This window comes from Theropithecus gelada, chromosome 8 (assembly GCF_003255815.1).
Source record: "Theropithecus gelada isolate Dixy chromosome 8, Tgel_1.0, whole genome shotgun sequence".
In the NCBI taxonomy this organism is placed as follows: Eukaryota; Metazoa; Chordata; class Mammalia; order Primates; family Cercopithecidae; genus Theropithecus; species Theropithecus gelada.
In genome coordinates, this window is record NC_037676.1 from 69,060,359 (window position 1) to 69,075,358 (window position 15,000).

The 15,000-nt window shown below is 42.6% G+C and overlaps 1 protein-coding gene across 4 annotated transcripts in view; it reads left to right on the top strand.

The window, feature by feature from the left end:
- LOC112630067 (serine/threonine-protein kinase Sgk3) overlaps window positions 1-15,000 on the top strand; it is a 191,998-nt gene that overhangs the window by 103,083 nt on the left and 73,915 nt on the right. For 2 of the 4 annotated variants that reach the window (XM_025394127.1, XM_025394129.1), the window contains exon 1: window positions 764-902. The exons of the other annotated variants lie outside the window; for them this stretch is intronic. The gene's annotated coding sequence lies outside the window, so the exon portion shown is untranslated. Of the gene's footprint in view, window positions 1-763; window positions 903-15,000 lie in introns of those variants that run through there. 4 annotated transcript variants of the gene reach the window in all.

Here is a 15,000-nt window from a genome sequence, read left to right on the forward strand (position 1 = left end):
AGGAACTGTGCCCGACTCAGTTATTGGCTTAATGCCTCAAGCCGTTTTTCACCGTCCAGACTCAGATGCATTAATAATTAAAACAAGTCGTTTTGAGGATTCTGGTTTTCCTTTATCTGTACACCGAGACGCAAACCTTAGAGTAGCACACTACGGACATTCATGCCAAACCCGGCCGCGTCTGCTCTCTCGTGATGCGCCTGAACTGTTTGAAGCGAACGGGATTGATTAACAATTTATGAAGGGAATGGGATTAATTAACAATTTAAGCTCGAGGATTCTTACTGGGAGCCGACTCCCCAGGTTTTGAAGTAAAGGATGTGTGGTGGAGACTAGTAAAGGAATTGCTTCCTTTCTTTGCTCCTCTGAATCCCATTCCCAACGACGTCTCACGCCTGGAGCCCTGAATTGGTGTGTGACTCCTACCCCGCCCGAGGAAAATGAGATTATGCCAATGTCTTGAATGAGCGCGGTTGTTTTGAGGTCTACACTTTAGCGGGAACCTGGGGAGAGTGCCTTCTTATTCCCCGACCCCGCCCAAGGCTCTCTTCACTTTCCCCGCGGGGGTCCTCTCGTTTTCTCTCTCCCATCCGCTGGATTCCCGCCTTTCCTCCCCCGCACATTTACTTAAGGCCCAGGGGTTGCACCCCGCCCGCTGCTCCTTCGGGGGCGCGGTCGAAGAGCTCCGAGGGCGGGGCTGATCGGGCCCATATTCGGGCGTGGCCGGCGGTGATTGGTGAGGGCGGGGCCTGCCGCAGGGGGTGGGGCCTACAGGTTTGGCCCCCGCAGGGAGCGCAGCTGGCGCCGCTGGGAGGTGGTGGCACGACGCAGGTCCTGGCCGAGTGTGGCGCAGCAGTGGCGGTGCTTCCCGTTCGCCACGCGCCGGGGGTGGGTCCCCGAAGGTAAGCGTGTGGCTCATCGAGCTTGCGCGAGGAAGCCTGGCGGAGAACAGCCCGGGCACTGCGCGGGCCAGGTGGAGGGACCCCGGGGGCGCGGGAGGCAGGTGTGGTGTGACGGGCCCCAGTGCCGTTTCCGCGCCCATCAGGAGCGCGGGGCGGGGCGCGCGGGCGGCCCCTCCTGTGAACCCCTGAGAGGAGACGCCGGTTCCACACCCAGGCATGCTGCGGCTTCGCAGCACTCATTCACTGCACTTGGTCCGAGACAGGAAATGTTTGAGTTGTTCCACACACATCCCCTCTAAATGTCGAGAAGTCCCAGGTACTGTCAAGTTTGTATATCTTTAAAATATATTTACAGTTTGTGGTTCAGGACAGGAGGAGAAACCCGATAGTGAGTTTGCCGTGGGGCTTTACTTTTACTTTGTGTTATTCAGTTTGTAAGGAAGGTGTAGTAGAAACGGGACTGTTACTTAAACATGGACAGCAGGGGTTACATAGGGAGTGTACCTTGGAGATGAAGCACGCAGACTTTGGAGCTGGAGTCATGGTTTTGAATCTATTTATTAACTGAGAAAACTTGGGCAATTTGGTTAGCTTTTCTATGCCTTAGTTTTAGCGTATGTAAAATGGAGATAATGATAGTTCCAAACTTACAGCAGTTTTTGAAGATTAAATGAGTTAATACCTGGCTCATAGTCCACAATAAACTTTGGCTGTTTTCTTTATTATGCATTCAGATGAGCATTAATGTCAAGAATTGCCATCACCAGATATACGTGCTTTCTTTCCTCAGAGCTGTTGCTAGAAATGCTTGGGGATTCCTTTGGAACAGTTTTCTTAGACCAAGTTTCACAAGAAAAGGTCTCTTTTCTTTCACTAGGGGTGTTACCTGATGTGATCATCCACCTTGTTCCAAATCACATCCACAGAAACCTCAGAGTCTTGAAGGCTGTTCTAAAACAGGGATGAAAAAAGAGGCAGCGCCTTTACGGTGAATGTAGCCTCATTTTAAGCACCAAGTTCAGGCGGGTTTGTTTAAAAGCAGTTCATATCGCTTTATACAGAACATTTAAGTTGTGTTATTTTGGGTGGATGCTTATTTGTACTATTATTGCAAACCTAAGTAAAACAGAGCACCCCCAATACATAAATAAACATCATAGGAACCGTAGCTTGCTGCAGGGAATCTCAGAATTGAAAGGAATCTGAAAAATCAGACCAGCTGGTCTTTACAGATAAGGATGAGGCCAAAGACTCAGAACCAATAAATGGCGGAGCTTAGGCTAGAATTCAGCTCTGCTGATCAACAAAGTATAAAATCAAATGATGATAGTATTTCTAGTTTTGATGATAGTTACTATCTTTATTTTTGACAGTTTTATGGTGCTGTGAATGGCTTTCCTCTCCAGCAGTATCCTGCTTGGTAGCTTAATTGCATGATTCATAATCTTTCTTCAGTACCTTTGATTTAAATCACAAGTCTCAAAGTTGCTACATTAATTATTGCTTTGAGAACAAGATGATTGTCTTCTTAAGCTTTGTACAAACATGTTCTAATGTGCTTTGGTTTTGTCCTTTTAAAATGCAGTCCTCTTCTCCCATGTAGGGAATGTAAACAGCCAGTATAAACAAATTGACCCACTAGGCAGTTTTTTATCACCGGTTTATTGGTGAAGTTTTCTTGATTGGGTAGGATAGAGTCAGGAAGTGGAACCCTGAATGCTCGCCCAAGGAAATAGGACTGGGTCCCAAAGAGGTATGTCGCAATGTGGCTGCTAACTTCAAAAGCATTGTGGAGTGAAATTATTTTAAGCTATTGTTTTGTTAGTTGCTGACTCTTCCCCAGCTCTTTGTATAGCTCACTCCTTCACCTCTGGGTGTTTGTTTAGATGTTACCTTCCTATTTAAAATTACATACAACACCACACTTACATATTGACCTGTTTATTTACTTATTCATTATCTGTTGTCTGACGAGCGTAAGTTCCATGTGGGTAAAGTTGTTTGCCAGTTGTGTTCACTGTTGTATCCTAAATGCTTGAAAATAGTGCCCGGCACACAGAGGTACCGAATTCATGGATCTGATGCGGACATTTCCAACAAGACTAGTAATTAGTTAAGCTAATTCACTGTCATTTTGCCCTATTTTCCCTTCCCTCCATTTTATTTATTCCTAGTTACCCAGGAATAACATCTTGAGGCAATGTTAATTCTTTCTTTTACCTTTGTACCCCACATGCAAATAGCTACCAAGTTATTTCATCTGTCACTTTTTTTTTTTTGCAAACCTGCCTCTCCTGTTGTTGCCAAGCCCATTTCTTCATTCCCTTCCATTTGACACCTACAGCACTGCAGTTCCCTTTTCAAGTGCCTTCACATCCTTACCTGCAGAATGAAATCCAGAGTGAAAAACCTGACATTCAGAATTCCCTCCAACATGATTTCAACCCCACTTTTACAGTCTGTATCTCCTATAGATGAAGAGAGTGAGTTCCAGTTTAGATTTGTAAATATGACAGTAGAATAAGGCTTTAATGGTGATGCCCTATAAAATCCCAAGATGAGTGTTGCTTCATGACAGTTTCTCTTTCTGTTTTTATTGATGAGTTGATCTTTTTCTCCGACGTGGGTGGGGATTTAGACATAGTGGACTAGTGGCTGTTCCCTGTTTCTAGTGAGAACTTCTGCTGCCCTTTCTGTTTTGAGTTCCCATTCTTCAAACCCCCCTCACATGCGGCCCCTGCCACCCCCTACCAAATATCTAGGTAAGTTCAGTTGGAAGTGGCTTTTTCTTCCTCTGAGTGCTGGTGACTTTCGTAGAGAATTTAGCACAGTCTACTTTGAATTCGAAATCTTAGGGCATTGGTCTTTTCTTTATTGCTTCATGTCCTGGAGGACAAGAAGCATGCACACACACATTTCAGTTTCTTTTAAAGGAAAAATAAGACCCACACCTACTTATCTGCTGCTTTTTTTTTTTGAGATGGAGTCTTCATTCTGTCGCCCAGACTGGAGTGCAGTGCTGCGATCTCAGCACTCTGCTCCCTCTGCCTGCCGGGTTCATGCCATTCTCCTGCCGCAGCCTCCCGAGTAACTGGGACTACAGGTGCCCGCCACCACGCCCGGCTAATTTTTTGTATTTTTAGTAGAGGCAGGGTTTCACCGTGTTAGCCAGGATGTTCTCGATCTCCTGACCTCATGATCCTTCCACCTCAGCTTTCCAAAGTGCTGGGATTACAGGCGTGAGCCACCGCGCCCAGCCTCTTAACTTTTTTAAATAAACATGAACTTAAAATTATATCAAACAGAACTTTAAATAGTTAAATATTGAGCTTCAACAATTATTTCTACAGTATAGACAAATGAAGAAGATAACAAGGAAAATGTCAGTACTAAGTAAAAAGATTCAAATGAAGACACTGAGGTCTGGATTTATAGAGGGGAGTGGGTGTAGAGAGAGCAGCATATCCAAAACGCATGTGGATGGACAGGCAGATGTTTTTAAAAGTACACAGTAAATTCGGAAAACCATCAGGAGAGGACAACTTTATGGAGCAATATCTGCAGCTTAGGATTTTGTGGAGTCTTATTCCTAAAATATATTTTGTTTTTTTATCTCTAGGCACATGTAATACTGTTTCTTTGCTTTGTTTCTGTACAAGATAGGACTGAAGATTCTCTTTCTCTCTGGTCTGCAGAAAGTAATTTACTTTCTTTCCTTTCATTGTTTGATCTTAAAAAAAAAGTTCATACCTTTTTCCTGATTGTCCTGGATATGTGGAGAAAGGTATATATGCCAGAAGGTTTTAGTCCTTCAGAAAAAGGTGGTAGATATGAGATACTTGAGTTTACTATTGTCGAAGTTTACAATTTTACTAAGTTTGATATCAGCATTTAACACATTTTGCGGAATTTTATATTACAAGCATATTCTTGCACATATTCCAGTTGAGTCAATGATTTTATTTTACTTGTGACTCTTTCAGATTAAAACTTTACTCAAGAGCTTGTGTAAATGTTTCTGTCACTTAATTTTATCTTTTCTCCTGTGGCCTTCCAAACCTCAACTGAAGTTTTTCCATTCTAGGGCATACATTAACTTGTTTTCATTCAGGTGCTTATAGATATAGGTCTAAATTTATTTTACTATTCCTAGGATGAAGCAGCAGTTTCTATTGTTAGATGGGGGGGCAATATATATATATACACATTTTATATATATACATTTTATACATACACACATTTTATACATATGTATGTATAAAATTAGGGATATATATATGCCCTAATTTTTGAAATGTTAAAATATTAAAGTAAAATTCTGCATGTTGTCTTTACTAATAACAAATAGCCACTGTAAGGTCAGGATTTGAAATTAAGTAGTGTAATTTAAATAAGTATTATAATTTAAATATGTAATTGGTTGTAATTTTTGTGCTTTGGGAAGTTTTTAGTAATGTGATAATAGTTTTAGTGTCAGAAGAATTTGGAAAGCAAATGTTTACTTTAGAGTAAAGTTTCCTTTATCACACTGCATAAGCATCTGTGTTTATCCTGAGATCTCCTTGATTTTATAAAGCCTTAGTTCAGTGTATTATCAGATAGAATCATTCATAAAAATAATAAAAAATGAGGGTACAGATGCTGATATACCCCCAGCACATGGTAAATACTACGTAAGTATCATTCAATAGTAAATCTATATTTTAAGGGAGGATTTTATTAAGATATAGCATATTAGTACATATTTGGAGTGATCCAGTGAAGAGGCAGAAATTGATGATTCAGGAGACTGATGAAGGAATAATGAGGCATTGGTCACTGAAGATTTCACTAGCACACTTTGGCAAGTTGTAATTTCTAAATGTCTCTCTCCACCTGTTTAATAAATCAATGAAAGGTTTTATTAGGGCCTTCTAAGTGTATGGCAGTCAATAAGTCACAGTCCCTACACCCTAGTCAGGGAGGCTCTCAATAAGCAAGCAACTGCAATCCTAGTTGCAATCCATAAATGCTGAAATGGAAATAAACAACATGATAAGGGAAGATTAACTTGGGGAGGGAGCACATTAGGGTGACCGTGAAGTTTGTTGGAAGAAGTGACTTTTGAACAAGGCGTTGGTGTGAAGAGCTGATGAGAGAGTGTCCCAAACAGAGGGGCCACTGGTACAAGAGACGAGATGGGAAAGGGCTTGGAACGTGTGCGAAATATGAAGGAGGTTGTTCTGGCATGTGTCTAGTGAACACAGAGGCCAGAGGACCTTGTGGGTACAGCTGGAGACTTATGCAGAGTAACATTAGGCCCTGTGGGGGATTGTAGTCTGTCAGCAATAATCCACAGTTTGGATTTTATTCTAAGGGTGGTGGGAAGCCGTGGAAAGGGGTTAGGCAAGCAGTGAAATGATCAGATTTACAGTGATAAAAATAAATTGGTCTGGCTACTGGGGAGAAGATGGATTGGAGGGAGTTTAGAATGGAAGCAGAGAGCAGGTTGGAGGTTCTCCCAAGAGACTCTATGAGACATGATGGTGATTTTTGTCTTTTTGGGTTTTGTTTTGTTAGGCCTGGACAATCTGAATTCTGCCAACCTCTTCAGTTCAGAACCAGCTTGACCCCAGGCCCCATCACTCTGCCAGTCACCACAGTCCTCTAGGAATTTGCCTTGGGAGTATTTGTTCACATTTGCCTGTAAGATATGCTTGAAGTGTGCCTACAAATGGAAAAACTTGGGAGTTTTGGAATAGAGCAGGCATTCTGGTGGTTGAGAACCCAAGATAGTGACCTTGGGAGGCTGAGAACGATAGGACAGCCTGGCTGCCACAGCTACCATCTCTACTAGTCAGTTCTGGACCAAGTAGAGGGACATGGCATGGCTGGAGTAAATTTAGGACCTTCCTCCTATCCTAGCAGTATTTTGTTTTGTTTGGTTTCTTAAAGAGACGGGATCTAGCTCTGTCACTCAGGATGGGAGTGCATTGCTGCAATCATAGCTCACTGCAGCCTCAAACTCCTGGGCTCAAGCTATCATCCGGCCTCAGCCTCCTGAATAATTGGGATTAGAAGCATGAGACACCATGCCTGGTTTATTTTAGCAGTTTTATCCTATATGGAGAAAACAAAGGGCTGTCAGTGGTTACTTCCACTTCCTCACCCAGGCCCTTCTCTAAATGTTTGTAATAAAATGGGAGCTGGCTCATGTGACTTTAGTTGAGCTTCTTGGACACTCTTCTCAAGTTGTTGGTGCACAACACTCTTCTTCAATACTGTTTTAGTGCCAACATTGGCTATTTTGCATGTACTTTATTTTTAATTCATATATCACTTTTATCAAGAATCGGATAAATAAAAGGTGCTTAAATAGAGATGTAGTAAACCTAGGAAAAACTGGGACTGCTTTGTGATTACAGAATGTTGGAAAAATCAAAGATGGGGGTGGAGTGGGAATTAGAGGAAGGATGTATCAGTAAGAAAGGAAAACAGGAAAAGTTGTAACTGATTCATCATGTGATGTGTGAGGGGAGGGGAGGGGAGAAGGTTACTATGTATCTTTCATTGGCAGAGCCTGTTGACTTTTTAAAAAATCTGTTCTGCAGTGAATTTAATTTACAGATGTGACAAAGATGTCCTTTGTTTCTGTTGAAACATTTGGGATGTGTTTGGAGCTAGTGTCCTGAGAGGCAGAAATAAACATACACAGACTATATATATTCTTACAGTAGACTTTCAGTAAAGTAAGCAGTTAGTTTGGGGTTAGAATTTGCTGGGAAGGTGCTTTTAATGTAATTTAAAATGAAACCTATTCATAGGGTCTATTCCCTTCTCAGAAATAGTCCCATCCCAATTCCTTTTCTTATTTACTGGGTCAGTTCCCCTTGCCACGCCCAGGGTTTGTGTATGGTTTTTTTTTTTTACTTTTTTTTTCATAGCTAAATTAGGAAAGTACACAGTTCCCCATATATCTGTGTCGCCACACATGTACAGCACCCCCAGTTGTCAATATCCCCCACCAGAGTGGTACATATGTTATAATCGGTGAATCTACGTTAACACATCGTAATAACCCAAAGTCCATAGATTACATTAGGGTTCACTCTTGGTGTTGTACATTCTGTGGGTTTGGACAAATGTATAATGACATGTGTCCATCATTACAGTGTCACAGTATTTTCACTGCCTTAAAAATCCTCTGTCTAGTCATCGTTTCGCCCTGTGCCCCAGCCCCTGGCAGCTGTTGATCTTTTTACTGTTTTCAGTTTTGCCTTTTCTAGAATATCGTATAATTGGAATCATGCAGTATGCAGCCTTTTCAGATTGGCGTCTTTCACATAATGATACACATTTAAGATTTCTCCATGTCTTCGTATGGCTGGATAGCTTATTTCTTTTTAGCACTGAAAAATATTTCATTGTCTGGATGTACTACAGTGTATTAATCTATTCACCTATAGTAGGGCATCTTGGTTGCTTCCAAGTTTTGGCAATTATGAATAAAGTTGCTAGAGACATCCATTTACAGGTTTTTGTGTGCACGTAGTGTTTAGCTTCTTTGGGTAAATGTCAAGGAGTGCAACTTCTGGATTGTATAGTAAGAATATGTTTAGTTTTGTAAGAAACGGCCAAACTGCCAGAGTGGCTGTACCATTTTGCACTCCTACCAACAGTGAATGAGAGTTCCTGCTGTTCCCTATCCTCACCAGCATGTGATGTTGTCAGTGGTCTGGATTCTGACCATTTCTGAAAAGTATGTAATGGTATCTCATTTTAATTTGCATTTCCTGGTGACATGATGTGGAATATGCTTATTTGCATTTGCCATCTGTATATCTTCTTTGGTGAGGTGTCTGTTAAGGTATTTTGTCCATATTTTAATCAGATTGTTTTCTTGTTTTTTAAAGAGTTCTTTGTATATTTTAGATAACAGTCCTTTATTGGCTGTATCTTTTGCAAATGTTTTCTTTTTTTTTTTTTTTTTTTGAGAAGGAGTCTCGCTCTGTCAAGGCTGGAGTGCAGTAGTACGATCTCAGCTTACTGCAGGCTCTACCTCCCGGGTTCACGCCATTCTCCTGCCTCAGCCTCTGGAGTAGCTGGGACTACAGGCACCCCCCACCATGTCCAGCTAATTTTTTTGTATTTTTAGTAGAGACGGGGTTTCACCGTGTTAGCCAGGATGGTCTTGACCTCCTGACCTTAAGATCCGCCCGCCTCAGCCTCCCAGAGTGCTGGGATTACAGGTGTGAGCCACGATGCCTGGCCTATTTTTGTTTTTTAAGATAGGGTCTTGCTCTGGCACCCGGCCTGGAGTGCAGTGATGCGATCTTGACTCACTGCAACTTTCACCTCCTGGGCTCAAGCGATTCTCCCACCTCAGCCTCCTGAGTGGCTGGGATTACAGGTGCATACCATCATGCTAGGCTAGTGTGTGTGTGTGTGTGTGTGTGTGTGTTTAGGAATTTTATAGTTTTGTTGTTGTTGTTTGTTTGTTTGTTTTTGAGACACAGTGTTGCTCTGTTTCCTAGGCTGGAGTGTAGTGGTGCAGTCTTGAGGCTAACTGCAGTTTCCACTTCTGCCTCTTGGGCTCAAGTGATCCTCTGGTCTCAGACTCTCAAGTAGCCAGGACTACAGGTACATGCCACCATGCCCGGCTAATTTTTAAATTTTTTTTGTGGAGACAGGATCTCACTATATTTCCCAGGCTGATATCGAACTCCTGGGCTCAAGGGATCTTCCCGCTTTATTAGCCTCCCAAAGTGCTGGGATTACAGGCATCAGCCATCACCCAGCCTACTTTTGCAATTTATGTGCATGGCTTTTCTTTTGTATCTTCCTTGACCAGCCTTGTTAGTGCCCTCCTTTAGGTGCCATCGTTTCTAAACACCCGGTACCCTCTTCCCCTGCTGAGGAAAACTTGTAGCTCTTCACAGGCCAAATTCCTTCCTTTTGGGACATGTTTGTTCTTACTTCCCTTTATGCCTTGGTGTGAATCACCAACTCACCCTCCCTGCTGTATTGGGTAAGAATGGGAAATGATACTTACGAGTGTATCTACCTTCTAATCTGAGTAGGGTCCTCTAGTCAATATCAAACAATCTTTATGATGGGTTAAGGAAATAGGGTTCAGAAATTCTCTTTATTTTTTACAGGTGAAAGCAGAAGAGTCTTTTGACTTTTTTTATAAAAAAATTTTTTTTCACTGCCCTGAAACAAAGATAGGCAAGACCCAAGGACGGTAATTAGCATATAATAGACAAAAAGATGGATACAATGATGAAGGAAAACATCATTTTTAAGAAAAGTTTTAATGGTCACCTATTGTAAGCAATATTTGAATCAGTAACTTTTTTTTTTTTTTTTTTTTTTTTTTTTGAGACGGAGTCTGGCTCTGTCACCCAGGCTGGAGTGCAGTGGCCGGATCTCAGCTCACTGCAAGCCCCGCCTCCCGGGTTCACGCTATTCTCCTGCCTCAGCCTCCCGAGTAGCTGGGAGTACAGGCGCCCGCCACCTCGCCCGGCTAATTTTTTTTGTATTTTAGTAGAGACGGGGTTTCACCGTGTTAGCCAGGATGGTCTCGATCTCCTGACCTCGTGATCCACCCGTCTCGGCCTCCCAAAGTGCTGGGATTACAGGCTTGAGCCACCGCGCCCGGCCTAGTAACATTTTAACATAACAAGAATTTGGGCAATTTTTTATCATAGAGTTTCACCCATATTGGTATTTTTTTACAGACCCCAAACAAAAAAATTTTAAGTCTATGGATGCTTTTTTAAAAAAGATGAATTTTCCCCCTCCTTTTAAAAAAACTGTATCCTTGATAGTGTCTTTTCCTGTGTCCTTCCTATTTCATAATTAGCCCTTGGTTGTCATTGTGATGGGGCCAACACTCAGAGCCTGCTGTGGACCAAGCTCTCAGTTAGATGTTTACATGTGACGTTTTTCAAGAAAGCTAAGCCGGGCTCCTGACAAAGTGCTGTCCAGACTTTGACCCCTCCTGGTGGCAGAATCAGAAATCTGCTTTTCCTGTGCATGACTTTCTTTCCGTAACGCAGTTGCCTAGTGGATCCCTGGTGCTCTCTTCTCTTCAACTCTGTATCTCCAAAGATGATTTAGAAAAGGATGCATGTAACAGCCTAGTAAGTTGAGGGTTATGGTATGTGAGCTGGGCTCACGTGAGAGTGCTTTCACCCACAGCCGCGTGACTGTGTGGAAGTATTCTTTGTGCTTAGGTTTCTTCTTCATCTGTAAAATGAGGATAATGATATTTACCTCAGAGGTTGCTATGAGGACTCATTGATGTGTTAGATGTGAGCGCTTAAACCAGCCCTGGCATTAGTGCTCAGTAAATATTTATTTCTCAACCTTCAGCCCTGTTGACGTTTTGGGTCAAATCATTTTTTGTTGTAGGGCAGTACTGTGCATATTGTAGATGCTTAACATCATCCCTGACGACCACCGCCCACCCCCACTCCCACCCCCATCCTGGCAAGTTGTGGCAACCAAAAATGTCTCCGGACATTGCCAAATATCCTCCAGGCAAAACTGGCCCCAGATGAGAACCATTGTCTAATCTTTACTAGCTGTTATATTACCCTTGCAGATTCACCTAAGAATTGGCTGGCCTTGAAAAGTTTTGCCATCATCTTAAGCCTCTTTGGAAGAGCTGTTACCTACCCCTGGCAAGCCAGCTGCCCCTGAGCACCAGACTACAAAATTATCTTCTGACTGTCTAGCAGAGTGAAGGCAGATCCTTTTCCTGTTCCTCTTTTGAAAAGCCCTGCATGTATATGAATCTCCCAAAAAAGTCCCAGTTTTAATCCCACATAAATGACATAGCTTTTTGTTCTGTTCTTTCTTAGTTGTGGGTTTTTATGTCAATCCCCTTCTTACTCTGTTTTATTTAGCTGCCTGGCCAGAAGATGATTTTGCGGAATTTTAATTGCTTCAGTTTTATAGCATAAATAGGTACTACATGTATAGTAATAGCAGGCTTGCTTTTTCATTTTACTTTAAATCACTTAAAATAAATTTGTGAACTTTCTTCATTGGTCCCCAGAGGACTCTGTAAAGCATGTACATGTTGTGGAGGCAGGGTAGTATAATGGATAGAAGCCCTGAAGTCAGACCACCTGGGTTCAAATCCTGCCTCTGCCTCTAGGGCAGGGTCCTTCATCCTTTCATGCTTCAGTTTCTCCTCAATTTCTTCTAGGTAGGGCTGTTGTGAGGAGCAACCAGATTCACACATGTAAAGCACAGTCTGGCTTGTAATAAGTTTAGCCACTAATCAGTAAGTATTAGGCTGCCAGTTCAATTTAGCTTGAAGGAAAGCAAAATCTTATTTAAGAAGAGTCGATGTGGTACAGCAAACATGCACATACAGATTTTGGAGTTGGACAGATTTGCATTTGAATTCTAGCTCTATTGCCTGTTAGTCGCATATTAACTTGGGCAAGTGATTTAACCTCTTTATGTTTTTCTTCAGAGCAACATCTTTATTCCTAACATATAATTTTGACTTCTTTTTCCAAATATGATTGAGGCAAATGGGTGGAATCTCTTTCAAACCTCTGCTTCCATACCTGCCTGACTTTATTTTTAGCTAAGCTGTACGGTTTGCGGCTGTGTCCCTTCTCTGTACCCTCTCAGTATACCATGCATACACATAACATCATACTTACAAATTTGTATGTTGCTTGTTAGTCTTCCCTGTCTTCCCCGTTAGGTGAGTTCTGTGAGAGTAGGATTTTCTCTTTGTCTTTTTTTTGTTTTGTTTTTTTGAGACAGAGTTTCACTCTGTAACCCAGGCTGTAGTGCAGTAGCACGATCTTGGCTCACTGCAACCTCTGCCTCCTGTGTCCCAGTTCAAGCAATTGTCCTCCTTCAGCCTCCCGAGTAGCTGGGATTGCAGGCACGTACCACCATGCCCAGCTAATTTTTGTATTTTTAGTAGAGATGGAGTTTCACCATGTTGGCCAGGCTGGTCTTGAACTCCTGACCTCATGATCCACCCTCCTCAGCCTCCCAAAGTGCTGGGATTGCAGGTGTGAGCCACCGCGCACGGACTTCATGTTGTCTTTTTTATTGCCTAATGCATGATGAGCACTCAATAAGTGTTCGTTGAATGAAAGAATAAAAATGAATTCAAAACAAATTGTTATACTTTAGATCTGATTTATTGGTTACTTTTACAGTGCTAGGTCTTTTACGCTATCTCAAATCCTTAAAGCAACCATATGAAGTCGGTCTTGCTTCTGTGAAGACAGATTCTTCCCTAAGGGCTCTCTAATACCCCGTGTGGGATGGTGGGATAGTGGGCCTTAGTGTTGGTCTTTTGTGTTGTGGTCGGGCACTTAGCACTGGCAGCACTGAATCCATCTTGGTGAGGGGAAGGCCATATTGTCCCTATATAGCCTCCACACTTACTGCTTTGGCCACTTTGTCATCGGTCCATTGAGCAAGCAATGGGACGATTGGGAAAGAGGCTGACTGACATCCATAAGACAAGTCATCTTGACCACATGATTACTGAGAGCCTGTCTGTAGTGGGCATTGATGTGAGACACAAATATGCTCACATTCTGTGCTGTAGTGAAAGGTTCGTATACGTACTTCTGCACACCTCCCTTTAAAAAATATATAATTTCCCAATCTTGTTCTTTACTAGTCACTGACCAGCAGGCCATCCATTAGCCACTGCCCAAGATCATCATAGATACGTCCCTTTGGCACTCCTCCTGACAGGTAAATCACCACGTGTGCTGCTCAGAGTTCTGCCCACTGGGAAGATTTCCCTTCACCACTCTCTTTCAGGCCATCCCTGAGTGGGGCTGCCTTTTCTCACTTCTGGCTGGTGTCAGCACACTGTGCATGTCCATCCATAAACAAGCATGCCTTTTTCCTGCCCTGCTAACTGGCCTGAGGATCCTCCCCATGGGGCCTTAAATGTGGGTCTAGAAAACTTACAAGGAAGGAGGAACGAACAGTAGGGGAGTCCGGGCTGCCGATCCCTGCAGTTTACTTGTGCCATCCAGACTTGCTTAAGCCTAGTCTTGCTTTTACCGTACCAAGTGGATTAGTGCTGTACATGTCTAATTTTATGATTCAGTGAACCCGATAATACTCTGTTCACGATGGGCTGTTCTTTTAACACAGTCTCTTCATTTTCCATAGGCGGTCATTGCATCTCTTCCTGGGCCTAGTAACAAGCCAGGAACCACAGACAGTGGTTGCTGGCAAACCCTAAGGGGTCTGAAACTCTTACTCTTTCCTTGGTGCTTGTCAGAGAGAGGGGTCCTTAGTTCATTCCTGTTTGTCATGTCATTTCCAGTACTACTGGATGTGCTGAGGCATAGGCTCAAGGGTTAGGGCAGCTTTCATTGCTCTAGAACCTTCTCTTGGAATGGGCTTCAATAAAAACTGGCAGGCTCATAGGTTACCCAGTAAATGGGTCAGAACAGCATATCCAAGTATTGAAACTCACTATTTGTTTTACCTCTCTCTCAGTGCAAGTGGTGCAAGGTGTAGTAATTTCTCTCACTTGAGACGGGATATCCTGGCTCAGACCAGGGAAATCCTAGTGTGGTGAGTCCCTGAACTTTCATGAGTTTTTTTCCATCCTCTGGATTGTGTATGTGTCTTACGCAGGTGTCCAAAGTGCTTGCTAGTTTTTGTTCACCAGGTCCAGTTAAGAAAATGGCATCCATGTGATGGACCAGTATAGTGATCTGTGGGCTGTCAAGATGATCAAGGACTCTCCAGACTATATTATGGCAATTCAGACATAGCCGTCAAGTGAGACAATGAAGATACACTGCCTTTCTGCCACTTCATGCAATTTGCATCTCATTGTCCTTACTGATGGTGATAGAAAAGAAAGCATTTTCCAGGTCAGTAGTCATACCAGATGTCTGGGGTTATGCTAATTTTCTTCAGAAAACAAAAACAGAAACACTACATTTAGAATCTTAGAATCCCATTTGAAATTGGTGTCACCATCTGATTAAATTTATGGTAATCCATTGTTATGTTCCCAGTTCTTTCCAGCTTTGATCTAGGTAAATGGCCAAGTTAAATGGGGATATAAGAAGTTTTAACAGCCCTGCATCCTTTT